Source organism: Dermochelys coriacea, chromosome 2 (genome assembly GCF_009764565.3).
Source record: "Dermochelys coriacea isolate rDerCor1 chromosome 2, rDerCor1.pri.v4, whole genome shotgun sequence".
Lineage (NCBI taxonomy): Eukaryota > Metazoa > Chordata > Testudines > Dermochelyidae > Dermochelys > Dermochelys coriacea.
Window position 1 is genome coordinate 38,263,752 of NC_050069.1, and position 24,613 is coordinate 38,288,364.

At 40.9% G+C, this 24,613-nt stretch overlaps 1 long non-coding RNA gene across 1 annotated transcript; it reads left to right on the plus strand.

Moving 5' to 3' along the window:
* The first annotated feature begins 492 nt into the window (after positions 1–492).
* On the plus strand, positions 493–20,941 carry LOC122458619. The gene is made up of 3 exons (XR_006278688.1): positions 493–702; positions 16,874–16,877; positions 20,927–20,941. It is a non-coding gene; the product is annotated as an uncharacterized LOC122458619 (long non-coding RNA).
* Positions 20,942–24,613: the final 3,672 nt, after the last annotated feature.

Consider the following 24,613-nt stretch of genomic DNA (forward strand, 5'->3'; position numbering starts at 1 on the left):
ACATATAGGAGTAGAGTCAACAATGTAATCAACAGTCCCCATCTATGTTGTATTATGTTAATTCAGATACCAAAAGGACATCATAGCATTTATACGAATTGTAAACATGGGATATATCTGTCTTCGAAATGTATAGCAGATCTGTGAATGGTGGAGGAACAAGCCAATTGCCTTATGTTAATTCGTATAGTTAAGTACCAGTGATGGACCTCCTTCGAAGTCATCCTAATTACCGTTTTTTCCCCAGAGGAGCTCCCAACTTGTCAAAGAGGACATGAAATTGTATAAGAGATCCTTGGGTCCTGATTCTGTAATCTCAGAGCTGCTTAAGGTGTCACAAAAACTAGGAATCCAGTGGCTCCTTAAAGACTAACAGATTTATTTGGGCATAAGCTTTAGTGGGTAGTAAACCCCACTTCTTCAGATGCATGGAATGAAAATTATAGATACAGGCATAAATATACTGGCACATGAACAGAAGGGAGTTACTTTACAAGTGGAGAACCAGTGTTGACAAGGCCAATTCAGTCAGGGTGGATGTGGTCCATTCCCCAGTAACTGGTGAGGAGGTGTCAATACCAAGAGGGGGAAAATTGCATTTGTAGTGAGCCAACCACTCTCAGTCCCTGTTCAAGCCCAAATTAATGGTGTTAAGTTTTCAAATGAATTGTAGCTCTGCAGTTTCTCTTTGAAGTTTTTTTTGTTGTAGTATGGCTACTTTTAAGTCTGTTATTGAATGTCCAGGGAGATTGAAGTGTTCTCGTACTGGCTTTTGTATGTTACCATTCCTGATGACTGATTTGTGTCCATTTATTCTTTTACGTAGAGACTGTCCAGTTTGGCCAATGTACATGGCAGAGGGTCATTGCTGGCACATGATGGCATATATCACTGGTTCTCCACTTGTAAGGCAACTCTCTTCTTTTCATGTGCCAGTATATTTATGCCTGTATCTTACCCCACAAGAAAACAAGCAGTATCTGCTTGCTTCAGAAATCTGTAAAGTGGCAACGTGGAATAAGCCACTGACCTTTGTCAAACATGCCTTGGACTTAGCCACCAGGTCTGATGGCAAGTTTAGGAGAGCTCTGCAATCTGTTTGACTGATGCAGTTGAACTGCCTCATCCAACTGTCCAGAGGGAATACTGCTTGCCAGTCCCCTCCAGTGGAATCCTCACTGACATATACTCAAAGAAGAAAGAACGATTACTTACTATCTAGTAACTGGGGTTCTTCAGGATGTTGTCACTATGGATCCCATGACCTGCCCTCCATCCCTACTTTTTGGAATCCCCAGCTATCATGGGCTTCAAATGGCGAGGGAACTGAGACACGATCATGTCTGCTCTGCCTTTTATGACCTCACATGGGAATACAAGGAGACACAGGGTGCATGTGTGGCCCCACCAGACACAGCTGTTGAAAAGAATCCAATCTCATCTACCTGAGGCATGTGCTCACCTACAGTGGGATACACACTGACTACAACATCTTGAAGACCACAGTTACTGTAGGGTAAGTAAACATTCTTTTGTCGTTAGCATCTAGGACAATGGTTTTAAAACATTGATGTATATTTGTTTGTTGATTGTTATAGTCATGTTTGCATTATGTATCTTTATAGTCATATAAATGTAAGTTTTTCCTCACTTCCCCACTACAATATGGACTTCTTTGAGAATGGTCCTTGAGCCTGCTATGCAGCCAGATGGAACACTTACAGATTAATTAGATTGACATGCATCTGCTTTTCCTGGTATGTTTTTTTCCGTTGGAGGTGATCTGTACATGAATGCTTGCCTGGGCAGTGGTAGAGTTGCTTGCTTATTGTTATAAGCAGGGGACTAGCTTTCCATATTGTTCTGGCCCTCAGTTACTCCAATCAGTCTAGTTACTCTTTGCACCTCACACACATTCCTTTCTCTGATCATTGACTCCAGCTTCCCTACTAACTCATTCTCTTTTAACTATGTTATCTTTCTCACTGACAATGTGTGTTGTCATTGGCCTCCTCTTCCATTTGCTTATTCTTTCCTCCTCTTTGTCCTTACCCTTCTCAATTTAATTAATATTCATTCTGTCTCTTAGTGTTCTCTCTCTTTTCCTCTGTTCTGTTTGTCCTGTTTCTCACACTTTGTGTTCATTCTCTCTTTTCTCCTCTTCCACACTAGCACAACAAATTCCAATCTATTTGTCAAAAAAACATGTTCTGAATCTTTTTTTGTATGTATTAGAGACATTTGCTGACAGGTATTTTGAAATAAATTACAAAAATAATTGAAACCAGCACAACTGTATTGTGTTATTTTGACAAATAAAATATGTAAAATTTTGCAGATATTTAAAATACGCTCAGAATTTTTAATTTTTTTGGCTCAGAATTCTCCCAGGAGTAAACAAAGAAATATATCATATGCTGTACCAGATCATACCAGTGATCTATGCACTTTTGATTGCTGACTGAATGGCTAGCACCGGATGTCAGAGAGAAAGATGAACACCTATAATAGACAATTATGGAATAACCAGTTGTGATGGGGTGTACTCCACACACTTACCTCGAAAGGGTTACACAGTCCAGATGGGCCAGTTAATCCATGAGACTGCAAGCCAGGGGAGATTTAGGATGAGAGGAAAGCCCTAATGAAGGGCACATGGGGGGGAGGGATAGCTCAGTGGTTTGAGCATTGGCCTGCTAAACCCAGGGTTGCGAGTTCAATCCTTGAGGGGGCCATTTAGGGATCTAGGGTAAAAATTGATAATTAGTCCTGCTTTGAGCAGGGGGTTGGACTAGATGACCTCCTAAGGTCCCTTCCAACCCTGATATTCTATGATTCTGTGTTCTTTGGGCCAAGAGAGAGAGATAGGGATTTGGAGCCAAGAGGAGGGACTTGTCAGGCAATCCCAGAGGAAAGGTGTTTGGTTAGAAGGATGGAGAACGCAAGCCTGGGATAGGCAAGGTAATAAGTAGCTCAGGGGAGTGGCAGGAAGGTTTGTGGATGCCCAGACCTTTGCTGCTGAAGATAAGGCCCTGGACTAGAACTCAGAGTAGAGGGTGATCCTCTGTTCTCCTACTGGCCAATGAGTGAGTGGAACAATTTGGGCAGTGAACTTCAAAGCTGTCTGTGTCCCTGTGTTCTAGCCACAGAGGGAGTGGCCCAGCCAGGGCATTGGACCTAAGGACTGCCTTGAATGGCAAGGAAGACGTTTATATTATCTTAGAAGGGGAGGACTCTTGTAAATTGGCTGGAGGGCTAGGCCACCAAGATAAAATGCTGCAGCTCCTGTGGAGCAAGAGAAGGCATGCAGACCGAGAAAGCAAAATGACGAGGCACCAAACTTCAAAAAGAGGGTGTCAGGCTGAAAGAGCTAATCCCTAAAGTGGCCAGGAGGAGGCACTGCTGAGTGGTGAGTAGAGGTCTCTGACACCAATCCATAAAAGAATTTTCTGCCTAACCTTAGGAAATCAATGATTTGAACAGGTGTTTATTTTATTCCAGGAATGTTTCCTTACCAGTAAACAAAATATACTTTAATACATATTTAGCAAACAAAAGTATCATTGTCGTCTTCCACCTCAGCTGCACGTACTGGGCCAAATTCTGTGCTGATTTATACCCTGTGCATTCAGCGTGAGTGCATGATGTGCATGAGCCAGCATAGAATTTGGCCCAGTATGTATAAAAAAAATTATTTAACAAACAAACAAACCTTGTAAAATTGATTAAGATGCTGCTATGTTTTCATAGTAAGGTTTTAAGAGCATGACCACACTTTAAGATAAAACTTTACCTTCATAAAACCCTCAGCATAAAGGGTTTCCTTAAAATTTTCACTTCAGAGATATATCTACATTAAGGTTAAAGTTTTATGTTACCTATAAGAAAAGTTTAAAGGTGCCAGTAAGGTGTGATTTTAATTAAGAGGGGGGTTGTAGGCCTGTGGGAATGGAGTTGGACAAGGAGGAGCATGCCACTAGGGGTGTGTAAAAATATTTAGCAGCTGGATAGGTGCTCAGTGTGCTTGTTGTAATGGAGACCTGAAATGATCTGGGCTATGGAGCAATTGGGTTGAGTGTGTCTGTAGCCAGAGCTGCTCCCTCAATACGAGTTTTCCCTCATCTCTTACTATAATTTGTTCTTCCAGTCTCTTCCCCTACGCAGTAACACCCTCTTACCTCCCCCTGCTGTCATTTTCAGCACCTCCTCATGCTCCCTTCCTTATTTTCAAAATAAAATGTCTCACATATCTGTGCTGGTACATAGTCAACACAGCTAGACTCCATGTGATCTTTGGAAGTAAAGATAAGGAAGAAGGAGGTCGCAACATGGTGGTGGACTGGATTATAGGATGCCTGTCTTCCTTGCAGGCCTATGGTTGGCTCTTGCTAATCTGAAGTGTCAGTGATCCCAGTGTACTTTTGTAATCTAGGCTCCAAATAGGTGTGTGAAGACAAAGGAAGACAGATTGAACAAAACTATTGGCAAAATACTGACTATTAAATCTTCGAACATGCTGTTATTGAATGTCCATGTAAAAAAACATGGAAGTATATTACTGGCTAATGTTACTGTATATGTGTGCATGTGCAAATCTTGACTCTTTCCAATTTGGCATACTTCCTAAATTGACATTCTCCTAGAAAAGCAGAATGTTTTTTGGTTTACTTACTAGTAATAATAAACAAGGAATTATCAGCTGCTACTTGATATTGACATTAAAATCTGGTAGTTCCAAGTAAAACAAATAGTAATAGTAGTTTGAATACCTGCCAAACCTGATTTGTTATCCATTCCCTTTGTTATTTAATTAAGTCCTTGACTGAACTCCTGTTATGTTCTTTTCTACAGTATCTCTCCCGCTGTATGGATTTTTATGAAAATTAACCTGTGTTTCTATGCTATATTGAGTTCTCCTGAGTCATACAGGGCACCCTCAAGTACCACAGCTTTAATCAAATTTGAAGGCATTCTTCCCATTACAGGAATGGGCCCTTACTGAATAATGATTTAAAAAAAAATGCAATAAAGCAATTCCCACACAGAGTTCTGTATCATTGATGAGGTATTTTAACTCCATAATAGGGTTTACAATATTAATACAAAATTTCATGAAACTAAGAATTCTCATTTTAAACATCAGCTGCAATAGGTTTTGTAGTATTATAATGTAAAAGCTCTGACTGGAGCTAATTTATGTGGATTGTTAACAGTACAGTAGTCCTAATACTCAAACTCTCTTCAGCTGATTTGAAGCTAACAAAAAATTCAAGATGTAATTGTACCTTGATGGCTTCAAATCTCCCTTCTTGGTCTCAGAAGGGAGGTGAAACACTGTTAGGATTCCTACCTTTGGCTGACATCCCTGTAAAGGTGAAAAAGCTTCTCAGCATAAGTTCCATAGAGCACCTGAGCTCAAAGCAAAATGGAGCTTACTTTCGGAAGTATTCAAACTAGAAGCTCAATCTTTCTCTTTGTGAAATAAGCAACCAAACTCCCACTCATTTTCATGGGACAGGTTCAGGCCCATGACAATTACAGTTATATGCATTTGATGACATGAACAATATCTGGAAATGGTATGTGGAGACACATGCAAAGCCTGTAAATTTAGGTGATCTGAATTAGGCTTGCCCAAACAGATACATTGCATTTTACATAGCAGGGTGTAATTGTGACTTTTTGCTTCCTAAAATCTGATAAAAGGAAAAACAAAATGTTTTTGGTATATTTTAGATTTTGATATTATATATAGACTTAAATAAACAATAGAAAAAAACTGCTGTTTGATCCAAGTGGTTATGAAGTGTAGTGTAAAATAAGTTTATCAGAATGTATCCTCTGTGTTATTAAAGACATTTTTGGGAGTAATTAGACCTAAGAAATGAACTACCTTGAAAGTGCTCCCATTTTAAAAGTTCCTAACTTGAAGAGTCTATGCCCATCTTTCAAAATGAAGAGTCCTTTGGCTTAAAAAGATGTTTATTTTATATATGAATACCTGTGCAGAAAATCACAGTAAAAAGACTGGTATGAATTAGCTACTTTTGCAATCAACAGTTGATTTAAAAGCCTCTGTGCAATCAGTTTTGCATCTAGTTTGTTATTCCCAACATTTTTGAGGTGCCCATCACTGTATTATCTTGGCACCCCTTACAGAATTCTGCAGTAAGTTGATTCCAGGTAACTTAGAATCCAGAAATATTTCTAAGAGGAACATAAATTCTCTTCTCCTTCTTTGTCATTATCTCTTTCTTAAATAGCATCAGAGCCAGGAGGTGCTGTTTCATTTGGATGTCTAGTTAGGAAAATGCCTGCGCCAGACATGAGACTTGCATTGTATCCTGAAGGTGGCAAGTCTCAGCTATTTGTTTTCTATCAAGTGTACTGTTTTTTTGTGTTCAGAAGTTGGGACAGTGGGTAGACCATACTCTGCCCTAGATGAGTCACTGCATTCTAGGAAGTCCTATTGCACAGATAAGTGGAAGGAAGGAGGACCAACCACACTGGTTACACAAACATCATTAGGGCTTTGTAGCAAGGCCGAGACTCACCAGTGCAGCACCTTCCGCTGGTCATCCTGGGAATTAGCTCTCCAGAGCGCACTCTGCAGGCTGGTGTCCTACATGTCACTGGCCCATGTCCCTCCCAGACCCCAGTGCCCCTTTATCTTGGGTGCTGGCCCCTGGCAGTACACCCTCTCTCTGGGTCTCCCCACCCAGGAGAACCCCCAACCCTCTGTCCCCACCTCACCTCAGTCTATGGCTACTGCCAGTCACCATCTAGCCCCTGCTCACTGGGGCAGACTGCAGTGTACAAGCCATTCATCATTGGCAAAGGTGGGTTTGGACCTTCTGCCTTTGCCTACCCTCTGGGCTGCAGTCTCTGCAACCCCAGTACCTGGTTTGGCCTTTGACAAGGCCAAGTTGCCAGGCGGGAGCTCCCCTGTTTCTCTTGCCTTTCCCCAGCCCTGTTTGGTTGCCTGCACCCTTGGCTCTTAAGCAGCTAGGTCCCTCTCCCTCAGAAGCTAGAGGAAGAGTGTCTAGCTCTTAGCCCTTTTATCAGGGCCAGCTGAGGTCCGATTGGGGCATGGCCCAGCTGTGGCTGCTGTCCCAATCAGCATAGCTTTTAGCCTGCAGCTCCAGCCCTTGCCCAGGGCTGGTTGTAACTCTTTCCAGATCAGGGAGCTGGTGACTACCCCACTATAGGCTTCCTTCCTGCTTTGCAAACAAAAAGCAATTTACTGGTTCTAAGAAGGTAACTATGTGCCAGCCTTCGCCTTTGGATAGGGTGAAAGGCGGTTAGGTGCCAAGTTCACTAACAATGAGGCATGCAGACAAACTGAGTCCAAGAACTTAACAGGATTTTAAAAAGGATTAAGCATTTAGGCACCAATCCTGCAATTGACTCTTCCTGGGAGTATTCCTGTGGCCTTACAAGGCCCCTTTGACTTCACTGGACTCTGTGTGGGCTTAAGGGTCTGCCTGAGAGTCAAGTCAGTTGTCGGGTTGGAGCCTTGTATAGGTAATTAGCATTCACAATTTCTATCTATCTATCAATCAAATATGTACTGATGCTTCAGCACATAACCAAACCATTAACTCCTTGTGGTTAGACAGAAACTTCCCTTATGGGCAGATTATTCCATAATGAACAAATGGAGATTCTTACACTTTTATGTTAAGTATCTAGTACTGGGCTACTGTTGGAGAAAGGATAAGGTACTAGATAGACCACCATTATATTCAGTGTGGCAAAACTGATGATCCTAAGCAGAAATTGTGGAGGTATACTACAATTGTGAAATCATTGGTTGTTTTTTTAACAACCACAGCTTTCTTCTGTTCCTGAAGGTAGTAAGACTGGGCATTTTTGAAGAATTGTGTTCTGTGTATGTGTGTTTTAGTGAAATATTTATAATTTCCCTCAAGCAAGTTATTTTAGCATTAACCTGAGAGCTGCAACCTCTGTGCCTTTAAAGCTGAGTAAAGAGAATGTGCAATGTGAAGTCACAAAGGAGAGAGTTAATTAGGTGCTGCTAAAAATTTCAGATGCCTACTGTCCATGCTCAGAGGTGGTTTCTCCAATCACATATAATTTTATTATTCTGCCAGTTTTTTTCAGACTTGATTGCAACTGCACTCCAAAATAAGCACTGTGTTTCAAAGTTCATTTGCTTTTTGAATTATCTATGTATTGGTTTGTGGAACAGTCACTTGTCTAATTTTCCTTTTTTTAAAAAGGTTGGTCATGTATTTTTATTCCATGATGAAAAGGTTTCAAATATTTCATGTATATCAATGACAAATTGATTTTTTAAACTACTTAAATAAGGAATTATTTTTCCTTCCAAGCTTCTATAGTTAAATTTTCAGCTTCTTTCACCTAACAGTTTATGAATAATTCAAAATCAAAGATGTGGTATTGACAATTATATCCAGGGATTTTAAAAAAGGAGACCTGTGATAAAACCTGTTAGTGAGAGAGAGACATGATGTTCATCTCATACATCTTCCACACGTCTCAGTTTGCAGCCTTGTGAATGGGGCAGAACCTCCAGACCCAAAAGTAGCCCAAAAATTGTGTAGAAGGCAAAATCCAACTCCCTGGATCCCAGTGTCCTGCACCTCTCTACCCTATGTCTGTGTGCCACTGACAAGAGGGTACCTCATGAACTATAGTGCCATTGGCTGGCACTATCCATATCTCACTTTATCTAGGAATCTATACTGCACCTATCACTGTGGCATCTGAGATCTTTGCACCTACAGACACTATGCTTTCCCACTCTCTTTCTGAGGAGAATATATGTCACAGAGTAGGAAATACTGCTGCTCCTTCATAATTGACTTCTGCTGATTTTTCCAGAAGCAATACCACTGGGTTACCAGGGGAGCATTCTTGTGGAATGTGTCCTACTAGTTTAACTCCCATCCTGAATCTCTCACGATCCCATGGTGCTCCAGCTGTATGGAGTTCATGCAGAGAAGCATCCATGGTCATAGGGGAAATTTAGGTGCATGGTTTCTTGGTCCTAGCCACCATCCCTTCTGTGGCTTATGGGCCCTTTGTACCCCATTGCCCTGATCCTCTTCACCCCATCTACACCAAGAAGTACAGGGCCCTTAGCTACTGATTTTTAAGTACAGCGATCTTGGGTTTATCTGTATTACAGATATCTGTATTGGGTTTATCTGTATGTACCTAATGAATATTATTCTACATGAAATATTTTATGCAACAGTAGCCACCAAGTGACTCACAAAGCAGTTTAACCTCCAATGCCCATGTGAACTGGGGCTCTCTAATTTAGATTGTGTCAGACTGATCGTTATCCAGTGGTGCAAGGCTGCTGCCTTCTGATGTTAGAGTATACCACACATTTAAATAGTATTAACAATGTCTCCGAACGCAAAGGGACAAGAGGAAATTCAGTGTTGCTGGATGTTTTTCCAAGGGTCATTATGTCAAGAGATGATAGGAAAGGAATCTTTTTCATTTGTTCAGCTTGCTTCAAGTGCAGAGTATGAAATAATGTCCTTCTAAAAAGTCTGTGTGATGAGGGAGAGGAATGAGATGACAGGGTTATAGGAGGTTGAAAGTGGAATTATTCATCTTCTGGGAGAAGAATCAAACATCAGTTTTTCATTTAATCAGAAGAATTAAAATTAGATAGAGTCTTTTCTTATTTAAAATAGTGCAAATCAGGAGTAGCTCCATTGAAGAGATTCACCAGGGTGAATAGCTGGTTAAAGTGAGAGGAGAATATGGGCTTAGAATAGAACTGCAGGGTATGCAGCTAGCTAAATGGCTTTTACTGCTGAATACTATAGGGGTGTACTATAAGAGTTTATTTCTGTAATGGCTTACTCTTATGGTGTTTCTTCCAGCTGTGAGAAAATGTGAAGAAAATGCCCCTAGAAATACCAGTGCAGCTCATCTGACTGTCAGAGTAGGCAGGGGTCTGACTTTCTTCATCTAGAGGTGAAATGTGCAGTCTCTTGCCTTTTCCTGTGACACAGAAGAAAAAGATCTGAGTTGATCTACCTTCATTCATATCCAAGCATGGTGCCTGTCCAGTGGCTGACAGTTTCACTTGCTGTATTGAAAGAACAATTTGATAGAGGATATGAAACTGTCAGATTTTGCTCAAGAACACTATCTTCTGTGTAGCAATTGTGCAGAATTGAAAAAAGGTGTGATGGCACAAAGGGAATGAATAGCAGACTCTCACACAATGTGGTTTATTGTGTATGCTGTTTTGCTGACTATTTAGTTAACCCCCATTCACATTGTCTCATCACTCAGCTCATTTTCCTGAGATTATCACAAAAATATTAGTTTCTCCCATTAAACTAATACAAAGCTATGAAAACTATATTCTGGTGGGCTTCTTATTCTTTGGTGAAAGACAGGGATTCTTAGCAATCTAAGAGTCCTGCATTCAGTAAGGAGTTCTGCTAAGTGACTCCACTCCTGTTGTTGAAGCCAATTATTATAAACTATGTCATAAGCATTTTATTTACAGACACTCTTATGTGTGATCACATTTATGTCCTTTCCATCTTATGGTGCCCCATCTCTTAAGGGTACTAAGAGATATGGCAGCCCTATGCAGTTCTATAAATCAGCCAGGGCTCAAATTGTTGGGGAGAGGTGGAGGTGATACTTTCCCAGGTTCTACTCACTTGAGATGCCACTTGCAGCAGATTGTGCAGGTGCTCAAAATATGATCATATGAGCTCTGCTGGCTTCTCCATGGTTGGCTTCTCCTCCTTGTGGTTTAGATACACCATGGACAGAGCCAGATTAAGCCCTAGGTACAATAGACACTTAGAATATCAGGGTTGGAAGAAACCTTAGGAGGTCATCTAGTCCAACCCCCTGCTCAAAGCAGGACTAATCATCAATTTTTACCCTAAATCCCTAAATGGCCCCTCAAGGATTGAACTCACAACCCTGGGTTTAGCAGGCCAATGCTCAAACCACTGAGCTATCCCTCCCCCCCATGTGCCCTTCATTAGGGCTTTCCTCTCATCCTAAATCATAGCCCTGGCTCCCAGAGTCAGGGGATGCAGTCAGAAATTATAAAACATATATACATTTTCTCATGGTGGTTATTATTTGTACTGGGTAGCAAGGGACACCCATGAATCGGGCTCCCGCTGTTCTGGGTTGTGACTCATCCTGTTGTTGTGAACAGGGCTATGCATATGGCTTTGTATGTATGAGGTCATGGAATGGATGCAGTGTTCTCATTGTATACACCCATTACCATGTAGTTTGTGAAGTCTTTGGGCAATATTTGTGCTGTCACTTTGCTCAAGAGTCATGGCACATTTTCCATCTGAGAAGAAAATGCCTGAGGCTCTTACTGCCTCTACAGATGGAGGGAATTTAAAAGAGCAACCACAAGATGTGTGTGCTGGTCTTTGCAAGGACTTTATATCCTTTGCTCTAATCAGATGAAGGCTATTTATCTTTCCTATGTACTTTAAAAGTTAGGTACTCCTTGCAAGAATTCTGAAGACTCCAACTGGGTCTGTAAAACTCAGACAGAACTAGGATTCCTAAATGGCCTCTCTGAAATGAAAGGTGTTTTTAAAGGATTTTTTTTTTAAATGTACCAAATTCAAGGCTGATATAAGAGGGTACATCTCCCACTGAAGTCAATAGGGACAGTATCTGCTTATACCAGGGCTAAATGCCCTGCAAATGTTTATGGCTAGCCTTGACTAGAAGAGCTTGTGACCATCTACTTGGTTCTCCTGCTTGCTTTCAGCTGCTCAGTGATTCTCGAACTTTGATATTGGTGACCCCTTTCGCACAGCAAGCCTCTGAGTGAGACCCCCCCTTATACATGAAAAACACTTTTTAAATATTTAACACTATTATAAATTGCTGGAGGTGAAGTAGGCTTTGGGCTTGGAGGCGGAAAGCTCACGAACCCCACATAACAACCTCATGACTCTCTGGGGGGTCACGACCCCAGTTTGAGAACCCCTGTAATAAATAAATAAATTGTGATAACAGCTAAAATATATTAAATACTTTCTGAATGTTACTTTCTCACATAAGCAATTGCTGTAGTTATAGCGGGTATTATGTGATCAGGTGGTATTGATTTGTGCCACCATGAATGGGAGAGGAGGTTGTTCAGGGTGCAGTCTCTCTGTTAAACTGTAGAACTTCCAATGAAAAAAATCGACAACCTCTGCTGAACAGCGGCTCTGAAATGGGAATTGTATCCTTTTGTTTGGTGAACTGATTTGCCTGAGGGCTAGTGGGCTTGTGTCACACCTTAGTGCTGGTTGATGGTCTGTTCTGGCTTCTTAATCTTTATTTCTAAATTCAGTATTTTGTACGGATTTAATTGTAAGGTGCTAAGTCTCTGTACATAGATGCCTTATTCATGTATCAAACAATATATTAAATAAAATCCTTTCTTCTCTATCTCTACAGACAGCTGCAACGGCACAGGAGCTAGCAAACAGAGCTGTAAACAGGGGAGTTTGAGTGGGAGTTCTGTTGGAGGAGAAGGTAGTTGTATTTGGTTTTGTATTTTTAGTATTTGTGTGTAGGGGCTTTGTGCTGGGAGAGCAGCTGAGCCCTGATTAGGGGGTGGGGCTTCTGACTAGAGGTCCTATAAAGGTAGCCAGCCAGTCGTGCAGCGGCACAGACAGCTGCAGTGGCACAGGAGCTAGCAAACAGAGCTGTAAACAGGGGAATTTGTATTGTGGTGCTTGTTTGGGGTTTGCTTTTGCTGGGGGGGTGTGTGGTCTTTTTGGTGTGACTTGTGTTTCCCAGATTAACAGGACTTAGGTGGGAAGGCGATGACAGATAGGGAGGCAGTGTGGGAGTGACTCCTGTAGTGAAAGACACATTGAGGATGACTGGATGTGGAAGCTGTGGTATGTACGTGATCCTGGAGGGGGGACCTGGTAAGAGTATTGTCTGCATGAAATGCCGTCTGATAGAGCTGATGGAGGAAAAGATCCGAGGTTTGGAGATATAGGTGGAACGTCTTGTTGAGTTTAGGAAGGGGTTTGAGCAGATGATGGAGCAAAGATATGAGGTATCTGAAAGGAAAAGCTCAGACTCACGGATGGAAGCAGGGCTGGGGAATTTTGAGGGGAGACTGGGTGAGGAAAGTGGTCAGTGGAAACGTGACTAAAAAAACCAGGCAGAGGACAAGATGGGCTAGTGAAGGAGAAATAGAGCTTAGGAACAGGTTTGCAGAGTTGGAAAACGAAGAAGGGGCTCAGCAGGTACTTGTTGAAGGTGGAAGGGTAAGGAAGAAGAGAAGAGAGGCTAGTCCTATAGGAAAAGCGGAAGAGTCAAGGGAGACTACACCAAATATGAGCCCCAGGAGGATACAGGATGGGTTGAAGAGGATTATAAGGGAAAATAGGAATGGAAAGTACTTGCAGCCAGAGGGAACAGGGGAGAGACTGGAGAATAGCACTGTCACCAGGAAAAGGCAGGTCTATGTGATCGGGGACTCTTTATTGAGAAGAATAGACAGGCCTGTAACTAGAGCTGATCCAGAGAATAGAAGGGTGTGCTGTCTTCCGGGTGCTAAGATACGGGATGTAGACCTGAGGTTGAAAAGGATCCTAAAGGGAGCGGGAAAGAATCCCCTAATTATCCTTCATGTGGGAACAAATGATACGGCTAGATTCTTGCTGGAAAGTATTAAGGGAGACTATGCTAGGCTGGGGAAGACGCTTAAGGAAATTGAGGCTCAGGTGATCTTTAGCGGGATCCTTCCTGTTCCTAGAGAAGGGCAACAAAGGTGTGATAAGATCATGACTGTCAACAGATGGCTTAGGCAGTGGTACTATAAGGAGGGCTTTGGGATGTATGGCCACTGGGAGGCATTCACGGACAGAGGACAGTTCTCTAGGGATGGACTTCATCTGAGTAGGGAAGGAAATAGACTTCTAGGATCGAGGCTGGCACAACTGATAAAGAGAGCTTTAAACTAGGAATTGGGGGGAGATGGATGGGAGACGTCCAGGTAATCTCCACGCCAGATTTTAACATTGAGAGGGAAGAAGACCAAGTAAGAAAGGATACAGCTGTGGGTAGGAGAATGTATATAAGGAGCGAGGGCGGTGTGGATACTAGTCTAATAGGTTATACTGGCTGTAGAATGACTGTGCCTAATAGGGTACAAAATGTGAGCGAGGCCAAACAGCAAAAATTAAGATGTTTGTACACCAATGCGAGGAGCCTAGGTAACAAAATGGAGGAACTAGAGCTACTGGTGCAGGAAGTAAAACCAGATATTATAGGGATAACAGAAACATGGTGGAATAGTAGTCATGACTGGACTACAGGTATTGAAGGGTATGTGCTGTTTAGGAAAGACAGAAACAAAGGTAAAGGGGGTGGAGTAGCATTGTATATCAATGATGAGGTAGAATGTAAAGAAATAAGAAGCGATGCAATGGATAAGACAGAGTCCGTCTGGGCAAAAATTACATTGGGGAAGAAAACTAGTAAAGCCTCTCCTACGATAGTGCTTGAGGTGTGCTATAGACCTCCTGGATCTAATTTGGATATGGATAGAGCCCTTTTTAATGTTTTTAATAAAGTAAATACTAATGGAAACTGCGTGATCATGGGAGACTTTAACTTCCCAGATATAGACTGGAGGACCAGTGCTAGTAATAATAGGGCTCAGATTTTCCTAGCTGCGATAGCTGATGGATTCCTTCATCAAGTAGTTGCTGAACCGACTAGAGGGGATGCCATTTTAGATTTCATTTTCGTGAGTAGCGAGGACCTCATAGAAGAAATGGTTGTAGGGGACAATCTTGGCTCAAGTGATCACGAGCTAATTCAGTTCAAACTAAATGGAAGGATTAACAAAAATAAATCTGCAACTAGAGTTTTTGATTTCAAAAGGGCTGACTTTCAAAAATTAAGGAAATTAGTTATGGAAGTGGATTAGACTGAAGAACTTATGGATCTAAAGGTAGAGGAGGCCTGGGATTACTTTAAATCAAAGCTGCAGAAGCTATCGGAAGCCTGTATCCCAAGAAAGGGGGAAAAATTCATAGGAAGGAGTTGTAGACCAAGCTGGATGAGCAAGCATCTTAGAGAGGTGATTAAGAAGAAGCAGAAAGCATACAGGGAGTGGAAGATGGGAGAGATCAGCAAGAAAAGCTACCTAATTGAGGTCAGAACATGTAGGGATAAAGTGAGACAGGCTAAAAGTCGAGTAGAGTTGGACCTTGCAAAGGGAATTAAAACCAATAGTAAAAAGTTCTATAGCCATATAAATAAGAAGAAAACTAAGAAAGAAGTGGGGCCGCTAAACACTGAGGATGGAGTGGAGGTTAAAGATAATCTAGGCATGGCCCAATATCTAAACAAATACTTTGCCTCAGTCTTTGATAAGGCTAAAGAGGATCTTAGGGATAATGGTAGCATGACAAATGGGAATGAGGATATGGAGGTAGATATTACCATATCTGAGGTAGAAGCGAAACTGAAACAGCTTAATGGGACTAAATCGGGGGGCCCAGATAATCTTCATCCAAGAATATTAAAGGAATTGGCACCTGAAATTGCAAGCCCATTAGCAAGAATTTTTAATGAATCTGTAAACTCAGGAGTAGTACCAAATGATTGGAGAATTGCTAATATAGTTCCTATTTTTAAGAAAGGAAAAAAAAGTGATCCAGGTAACTACAGGCCAGTTAGTTTGACATCTGTAGTATGCAAGGTCCTGGAAAAAATTTTGAAGGAGAAATTAGTTAAGGACATTGAAGTCAATTTTAAATGGGACAAAATACAACATGGTTTTACAAAAGGTTGATCGTGCCAAACCAACCTAATCTCCTTTTTTGAAAAAGTAACAGATTTTTTAGATAAAGGAAATGCAGTGGATCTAATTTACCTAGATTTCAGTAAGGCATTTGATACCGTGCCACATGGGGAATTATTAGTTAAATTGGAGAAGATGGGGATCAATATGAACATCAAAAGGTGGATAAGAAATTGATTAAAGGGGAGACTGCAACGGGTCCTACTGAAAGGAGAACTGTCAGGTTGGAGGGAGGTTACCAGTGGAGTTCCTCACGGATCAGTTTTGGGACCAATCTTATTTAATCTTTTTATTACTGACCTTGGCATAAAAAGTGGGAGTGCGCTAATAAAGTTTGCAGATGATACAAAGCTGGGAGGTATTGCCAATTCAGAGAAGGATCGGGATATTATACAGGAGGATCTGGATGACCTTGTAAACTGGAGTAATAGTAATAGGATGAAATTTAATAGTGAGAAGTGTAAGGTTATGCATTTAGGGATTAATAACAAGAATTTTAGTTATAAGTTGGGGACGCATCAATTAGAAGTAACGGAAGAGGAGAAGGACCTTGGAGTATTGGTTGATCATAGGATGACTATGAGCTGCCAATGTGATATGGCTGTGAAAAAAGCTAATGCGGTTTTGGGATGCATCAGGAGAGGCATTTCCAGTAGGGATAAGGAGGTTTTAGTACCATTATACAAGGCACTGGTGAGACCTCACCTAAAATACTGTGTGCAGTTCTGGTCTCCCATGTTTAAAAAGGATGAATTCAAACTGGAGCAGGTACAGAGAAGGGCTACTAGGATGATCCGAGGAATGGAAAACTTGTCTTATGAAAGGAGACTTAAGGAGCTTGGCTTGTTTAGCCTAACTAAAAGAAGGTTGAGGGGAGATATTGTTCTCTATAAATATATCAGAGGGATAAATACAGGAGAGGGAGAGGAATTATTTCAGCTCAGCACCAATGTGGACACAAGAACAAATGGGTATAAACTGGCCACCAGGAAGTTTAGACTTGAAATTAGACGAAGTTTCTAACCATCAGAGGAGTGAAGTTTTGGAATAGCCTTCCAAGGGAAGCAGTGGGGGCAAAAGATCTATCTGGTTTTAAGATTCTACTCGATAAGTTTATGGAGGAGATGGTATGATGGGATAATGGGATTTTGGTAAGTAATTGATCTTTAAATATTCAGGGTAAATAGGACTAATCCCCTGAGATGGGATATTAGATGGATGGGATCTGAGTTACTATAGAAAATTCTTTCCTGGGTATCTGGCTGGTGAATCTTGCCCATATGCTCAGGGTTTAGCTGATTGCCATATTTGGGGTCGGGAAGCAATTTTCTTCCAGGGCAGATTGGAGAGGCCCTGGAGGCTTTTCGCCTTCCTCTGTAGCATGGGGCATGGTTGACTTGAGGGAGGCTTCTCTGCTCCTTGAAGTCTTTAAACCATGGTTTAAGGACTTCAATAGCTCAGACATAGGTGAGGTTTTTTGTAGGAGTGGGTGGGTGTGATTCTGTGGCCTGCGCTGTGCAGGAGGTCAGACTAGATGATCAGAATGATCACCTTCTGACCTTAGTATCTATGAATCTACAGCCAGAACCCTTGTCTACATCTTGGCCATCGCTTGTCCTGATTACCAAGACCACATCCTTTGTGGCCTATCCTCTTGTTCCTCTTCTCCCTCAAAAAAGCTGCTGCTGTAAACATCTTTTTCTCCTTCTGCTCTGATCATGTCACTCTCCTCTGAGAATCCCTTTGTTTGCTTTCCCTTGTCTTCGGCATCAAGTTAAAGATTCTTATCTTCACCTTCAAAGTCTTGAACTGCTTATATTTCTGATCTCATTCTTCTTAGTCTCAGGGTGGATAAAATTGATTAATTTTTTGGAAAAACAATATAAAATTGGATTCTTTTAATTTAAATTTTTTTTATTTAAGTTGAATTTTTAAAATTTTGTTTACATTAACCGTTTTTTAAAAAATAAACCTAAAAATAAAATCTGAAGTTTGCACACAATATGTTGAGGCTTAAACTTATTATTATCTTCAAAATATTTAAATAAAAAAATAAATATGATGAATGCATGGTCCTCTATCAAAAACTTTGAGTTAAAAGCTGCTTTTTCTATATAAATATGTTCCCCTCCCTAAATTCTAACTTTTGAGAGCAAGCTTTATAAATATGGAACAGTAGGTCATGTACTCTATGAAGTGCATGTTTTGTTTAATAAAAATAAAGTTTATATGCTGTTTGTATGTTTAATTGAACTCCAGTTACCATCCTAGTTCAGCTTGACACAAATAATGAACAAAAAGGTAATTATCAAGTAAATAAGCAATATATCATTGACCATTTTCTACTAATTAATAAGAATCCAAAAATATTAAACTATGTTTAATTGCTTAAATAAATGTATATAGTTATCATGAATTCTCCTAGATAGCAAAAGATGTACCAAATGTAGTGTAAAGGCTCTATTTAGTTGTAAATCAACATGTTTTAATGGTTATATCAACCAACAAGAATGCACCTTTCTTTAGAAAATTACTGAAGTGCAAACAGAAAAGTTGATTAAAATTGATTTAAATTGAGGCTTTCCGCTTGGTGATTTAAATCACCGATTTAAATTGTTTTGAAATTTGTAAATCAAATCTACCCTGCTTAGTCTTTTTAACCTCTCTTTTGTTTCCCTCTCCCACTCTGATCTTAATTCCTTCTCTGTTACCTTCTTATTGTGTGCCTAAAAATGTCTCACTCATCCTTTAGGTACCTCCTCCAAATTTCAGAGTAGCAGCCGTGTTAGTCTGTATTCGCAAAAAGAAAAGGAGTACTTGTGGTACCTTAGAGACTAACAAATTTATTTGAGCATAAGCTTTCATGAGCTCCAGATAAATTTCTTCTGCAAAGTTTGGATAATGACATCTGCAAGATTCTGACACCAACTCAACCTGTTACATACTGCAGAGCATATTTTATGCCAGTATCTGAACTGTTTTGTCTGTCTATTCTAGGTTGTAAACTGCTCATAGATCACATCTCCCTATATGGCCCCTAGCACATTGCTACCCTCAATATATAATAAGAAGTAGTTTGATATAATTACAGTAAATAGTGTTGTGAGAGTAATCATGACAGTCCAATGACTGACAATGGACTAAAATAATACATTTTGGATAGTTGTAACAAAAATGCAATCTCACAAATAACATGCACTAATTGCAAAGCTTTAAATTTTCTTAAAGCCTGTTCCTGCTCCTACTCCCGTTGAAATTAGTGATAAAACTACCATGTGAATTACTTACGGTGAGCTCTTTGCTATCTAGATGCTGATATTGTATATCTAGGTGAAATCCTAGCCCCACTGAAGTCAGTGGCAAAACTCCCATTGGTTTCAGTAGGGCCAGGGTTTCACCTCTAATACTTAACTTCGAATTTCTTTGCATTTGAGGCACTGGGCTGTTATTACTGCAATATTAAGAGTCTGTCTAATTTTAATTACTGGTTAACTATCATTTGTATATAACTGATTTCTATAATCTCTGGTGCTGCGAAAGGCTTTATAATTTTTCAGTTCTTTTATTGCCTCTGGTTTCTCAGTATATGTCCTGCAAAGGAGCACAAAGAGGGCTGCAAAGAGAAATAAGGAAAATAATGGGTCTGCCCTTTACAACTCGTACAATCCTTTGCATGCATAGATCTAGTGTGTGTTGAGGGGCAGGATTACTGTGGGCCTTCAGTTTAAAAAAAATTTATAGGTGTGCAATATAAAGTGAATAAAGAAAAAAATCAAATCAGAAGTGACATAATTCTAATGGAGCAGGAAAACTGACAATTTGAATTAGTGCTCTGAGGCTAACTTTAAAGAACAGAGCACATTTGGAGAATTGGATAATAAAGTATTTTACCTATTCTTTATGTAGGATAAAAAGCCATCATCATCTTGGTAGAGGAGAGGAAAGAGAAGTTGTTCAGGGTGAGCTGGTTGACAGCTTTAAAGGTAAACACCTACATATTTTATTCTTAATAAAAAAAAAAAGATGTAAGAACTGAAGTTTGAACTTCCTATAATGCATTTTCATCTGTGTGCAGGTAACTGGCTCAGCTAGCCAGAAAAGCTCATAAATAACTTTTTGAATCCTAATCAGATTATGGCACAGAGCACAAAATGCATATTTATAGCATCCAGAGTTAGCTATGGATTAGAAATATTGTTCTCTTTGTGGACATTCCTGGGTATAATGGGCTTATAGTAACAATATTTATTTAAGACAAATACAAATGCTTTATTTTATTCATTTGAAAAAAAAATTGTGGGACAAGTTTGGAGAGAGGGAGCAGAAAGATCCATAACTCTACAGTACATTCCCTTCCAGAACCTGGAATATTCCCAACATTCCTCTGTTGTCAGTAAATAGCTGTGAAAAACATTGCCAGAGCATATTTCATCTGCTGTTTTTGACTGGTCTGCATAGAGGATAACTATCTTCTACTGCTACCAATTACCCTGCTAGCTCACGTGGTAGAGGTCTGTGCAATCATTCTAAAGGTTCTAGGTCTGCTGATGACCCACGTAAGGGTCAGTATGATTGCACGTGTTGAAATTTCTAGTTTTTTTTTTCAGGTTTCAGAGTAGCAGCCATGTTAGTCTGTATTCACAAAAAGAAAAGGAGTACTTGTGGCACCTTAGAGACTAACAAATTTATTTGAGCATAAGCTTTTGTGAGCTACAGCTCACTTCATCGGATGCATTTGGTGGAAAATACAGTGGGGAGATTTATATACACACACAGAGAACATGAAACAATGGGTTTTATCATACACGCTGTAAGGAGAGGGATCACTTAAGAAGAGCCATCACCAGCAGCAGCGGGGGGAAAAAGAGGAAAACCCTTCATGGTGACAAGCAAGGTAGGCCATTTCCAGCAGTTAACAAGAACATCTGAGGAACAGTGGGGTCGGGGGGAGAAATAACATGGGGAAATAGTTTTACTTTGGGAATGGATGAGTCATTACACAGTCTCTATTCAAGCCTAAGTTAATTGTATCCAATTTGCAAATTAATTCCAATTCAGCAGTCTCTCATTGGAGTCTGTTTTTTGAAGTTTTTTTTGTTGAAGGATAGCCACCCTCAGGTCAGTAATTGAGTGACCGGAGAGATTGAAGTGTTCTCCAACTGGTTTTTGAATGTTATAATTCTTGATGTGGGATTTGTGTCCATTTATTCTTTTACGTAGAGACTGTCCAGTTTGACCAATGTACATGCCAGAGGGGCATTGCTGGCACATGAATGCATATATCACATTGGTAGATGCGCAGGTGAACGAGCCTCTGATAGTGTGGCTGATGTGATTAGGCCCTATGATGGTGTCCCCTGAATAGATATGTGGACAGAGTTGGCAACAGGCTTTGTTGCAAGGATAGGTTCCTGGATTAGTGGTTCTGTTGTGTGGTGTGTGGTTGCTGGTGCGTATTTGCTTCAGGTTGGGGGGGCTGTCTGTAAGCAAGGACTGGCCTGTCTCCCAAGATCTGTGAGAGTGATGGGTCGTCCTTCAGGATAGGTTGTAGATCCTTGATGATGCGTTGGAGAGGTTTTAGTTGGGGGCTGAAGGTGATGGCTAGTGACGTTCTGTTGTTTTCTTTGTTGGGCCTGTCCTGTAGTAGGTGACTTCTGGGTACTCTTCTGGCTCTGTCAATCTGTTTCTTCATTTCAGCAGGTGGGTATTGTAGTTGTAAGAATGCATGATAGAGATCTTGTAGGTGTTTGTCTCTGTCTGAGGGGTTGGAGCAAATGCGGTTATATCGTAGAGCTTGGCTGTAGACAATGGATCATGTGGTATGATCTGGATGAAAGCTAGAGGCATGTAGGTAGGAATAGCGGTCAGTAGGTTTCCGATATAGGGTGGTGTTTATGTGACCATCACGTATTAGCACCATAGTGCCCAGGAAGTGGATCTCTTGTGTGGACTGGTCCAGGCTGAGGTTGATGGTGGGATGGAAATTGTTGAAATCATGGTGGAATTCCTCAAGGGCTTCTTTTTCATGGGTCCAGATGATGAAGATGTCATCGATGTAGCGCAAGTAGAGTAGGGGCATTAGGGGACAAGAGCTGAAGAAGTGTTGTTCTAAGTCAGCCATAAAAATGTTGGCATACTGTGGGGCCATGCGGGTACCCATTGCAGTGCCACTGATTTGAAGGTATACATTGTCCCCAAATGTGAAATAGTTATGGATGAGGACAAAGTCACAAAGTTCAGCCACCAGGTTAGCCGCTTTTAAAAAAAAAAATTTAAAATAATTACTTACAAAAACTTAAAAACACCAAGGCTGTCAAGTGCTCATTAAATGGGAAGTTTCAGAGTAGCAGCCGTGTTAGTCTGTATTCGCAAAAAGAAAAGGAGTACTTGTGGCACCTTAGAGACTAACAAATTTATTACAGCATAAGCTTTCGTGAGCTACAGCTCACTTCATCCGATGAAGTGAGCTGTAGCTCACGAAAGCTTATGCTCTAATAAATTTTAGTCTCTAAGGTGCCACAAGTACTCCTTTTCATTAAATGGGAAGTTATTCAGTATTGTCATCATTCCAGGTGTGCCCTCTTTCCTTTAACTGCACACCATCCAAACATTGCACTGAATCTGGAATTAATTTCCTTCTTGGCTTTTCTCATCATGGATGTCACAGGGTACACTCCCCACTGGGGCATCTCCTCCTGGCTACATCTGGGGATTAGCACTGCCTCAACTGACACCCCCTTCCTTCTTTCAGCTCATGCCGTGGCCCCTCTTGCTCTCTAGGAGTCACAGTGCTTCCTGTTCGTGGCTTGGTCCTCCAGCCAAGTCATGATACAGTTTTCCCCAGACCCACTGTCTGGGTGCCATTCCAGGTAGTCTTCCCAATCCAGACTGTGCCACTTTCCGAGTGGCTAGAATGGGAACCTGGTCCCGCCAGTTACTCTGAGTTCCAGCCCCGGGACCCTACAATCAGCAGCCAACATTTGCACTATCAACCTTTGCTGCCATTTCCCTGGGCTTCTTATTCTGCCCGCTGCAGGCTTTCTTCATCACCCTTTCAGGTGAACCCTTTCTTCAGTGCCAGGATGACAGGGCTTCTTCTCCTGGGTTTCCCCTACTTGCCTCATTAGAGTAGAGTAGTCCAAGCAGAACTCCACACTTCTGCCCCTTCAGCTCTCACTTCCTGGTTTTATATAAGCCCAGGTTACCCTGATCCTGATGGGCTTCATCTTCAATTAGGCTTGACTAACAAGCCCTACCTCTGCCCCCAGAGTCATCCTGCCAGGATAATTAGCCCCTTCTAAGCCATCTTAACCCCTTCCCTTCATAACACCCCATCATAATGGGCAATCATAACTATAGTGTATGAATGCTTCATGGACATTAATGAATTTATCTAAACAAAAATCTTGTGAGGTAAAATGGTATTTGTACCACATCTGTAAAATGGGATGAGGCATAGACATTAAGACCAAAATTGTCATTGTCCCCTAATATTGGGTGCCCAATTATAGCCCCTGTGGCCAGATTTTTCTGAGTACTTATCATTTTTATTTGAAGGCACAGCTTTCACCTACTCTAGTTGCAGTTGTGAGTGCTCAGAACTTCTGCAAATCATGCCCTAGGTGTTTCAAGTTGGACACCTAGAAAATGAGGAATGTACAAATAGTGGCCACCTGTTAAGAGTTTGGCTTAAGTTAAGTGCAAACTCTGTGGCAGAAGCAGGGATAGAACCCACTACTTCAAGGCAACATTCAATTGCCTTATTCAGGCGACCATGTTTTCTCTTCTTGCAAGTCTTGCCTCATTCATTACACATCTTACAATTTTTGCAGGGATCCTGCAGACAACAGCCTCCTTCACTACACTGATTTATTCCCAAGAGCTATCCATTCTATGCTCTTAGTAGAGCAGGGGGTCCCATGAAAAAATAGTATGTGATCATGTAATTAGGCAGTATCAGAATGCATCTGACAGAACAAGGACTAATAGTCTCAAGTTGCAGTGGGAGAGGTTTAGGTTGGATCTCAGGAAAAACTTTTTCACTAGGAGAGTGGTGAAGCACTGGAATTGGCTACCTAGGGAGGTGGTGGAATCTCCTTCCTTAGGGGTTTTTAAGGTCAGGCTTGACAAAGCCCTCTCTGGGATGATTTAGTTGCTTTGAGCAGGGGGTTTGAGTAGATGACCTTCTGAGGTCCCTTCCAATCCTGATATTCTATGAATGGTGGCTGAATTAATGTTGCACAGGCAGTCTTAATTCTGGCGTTTCCTCATTTTTGGTTGCTTGACTTTGCAACCTTTATCATTTATGCATACTTTTTTGTATGTAATTGCTGTGTATAGTACACATATTTGTATAAATGTGTATAAGAGCTCTGCCATTTATTGAACAGCGTGAATGTATATGGAGTTGAAAATAAACCATTTTACTGATGGCTTTCTAAAAGCTTTCGGAGACCACTTGGTGTAAATAATGACTGCATAACTTATTCAAAAGACTTCAGGAACAAATATTAAGCTTAATAGTGTCAAGTCTGTTGGAGAGCTTTTGCTGAGTGTACTTCCTGTAACTGAAGTGTTAGAGATGGTCCTGTTAAGGTGTTAAGAAAATTGTGCCATGCTAAATGTAGTGAAGTTTCGCTGTCAAACAGAAGATTTTAGCTCTGACTCAAGCCAAGTGTCAAAAATCTTTGCTTCAGTAACTGTCACTGGTGCCTTGTAAAACAAGGTAGTTGGATGGACAGAGGTGATACAAGCTATTTAATCTTTATTTAAGAT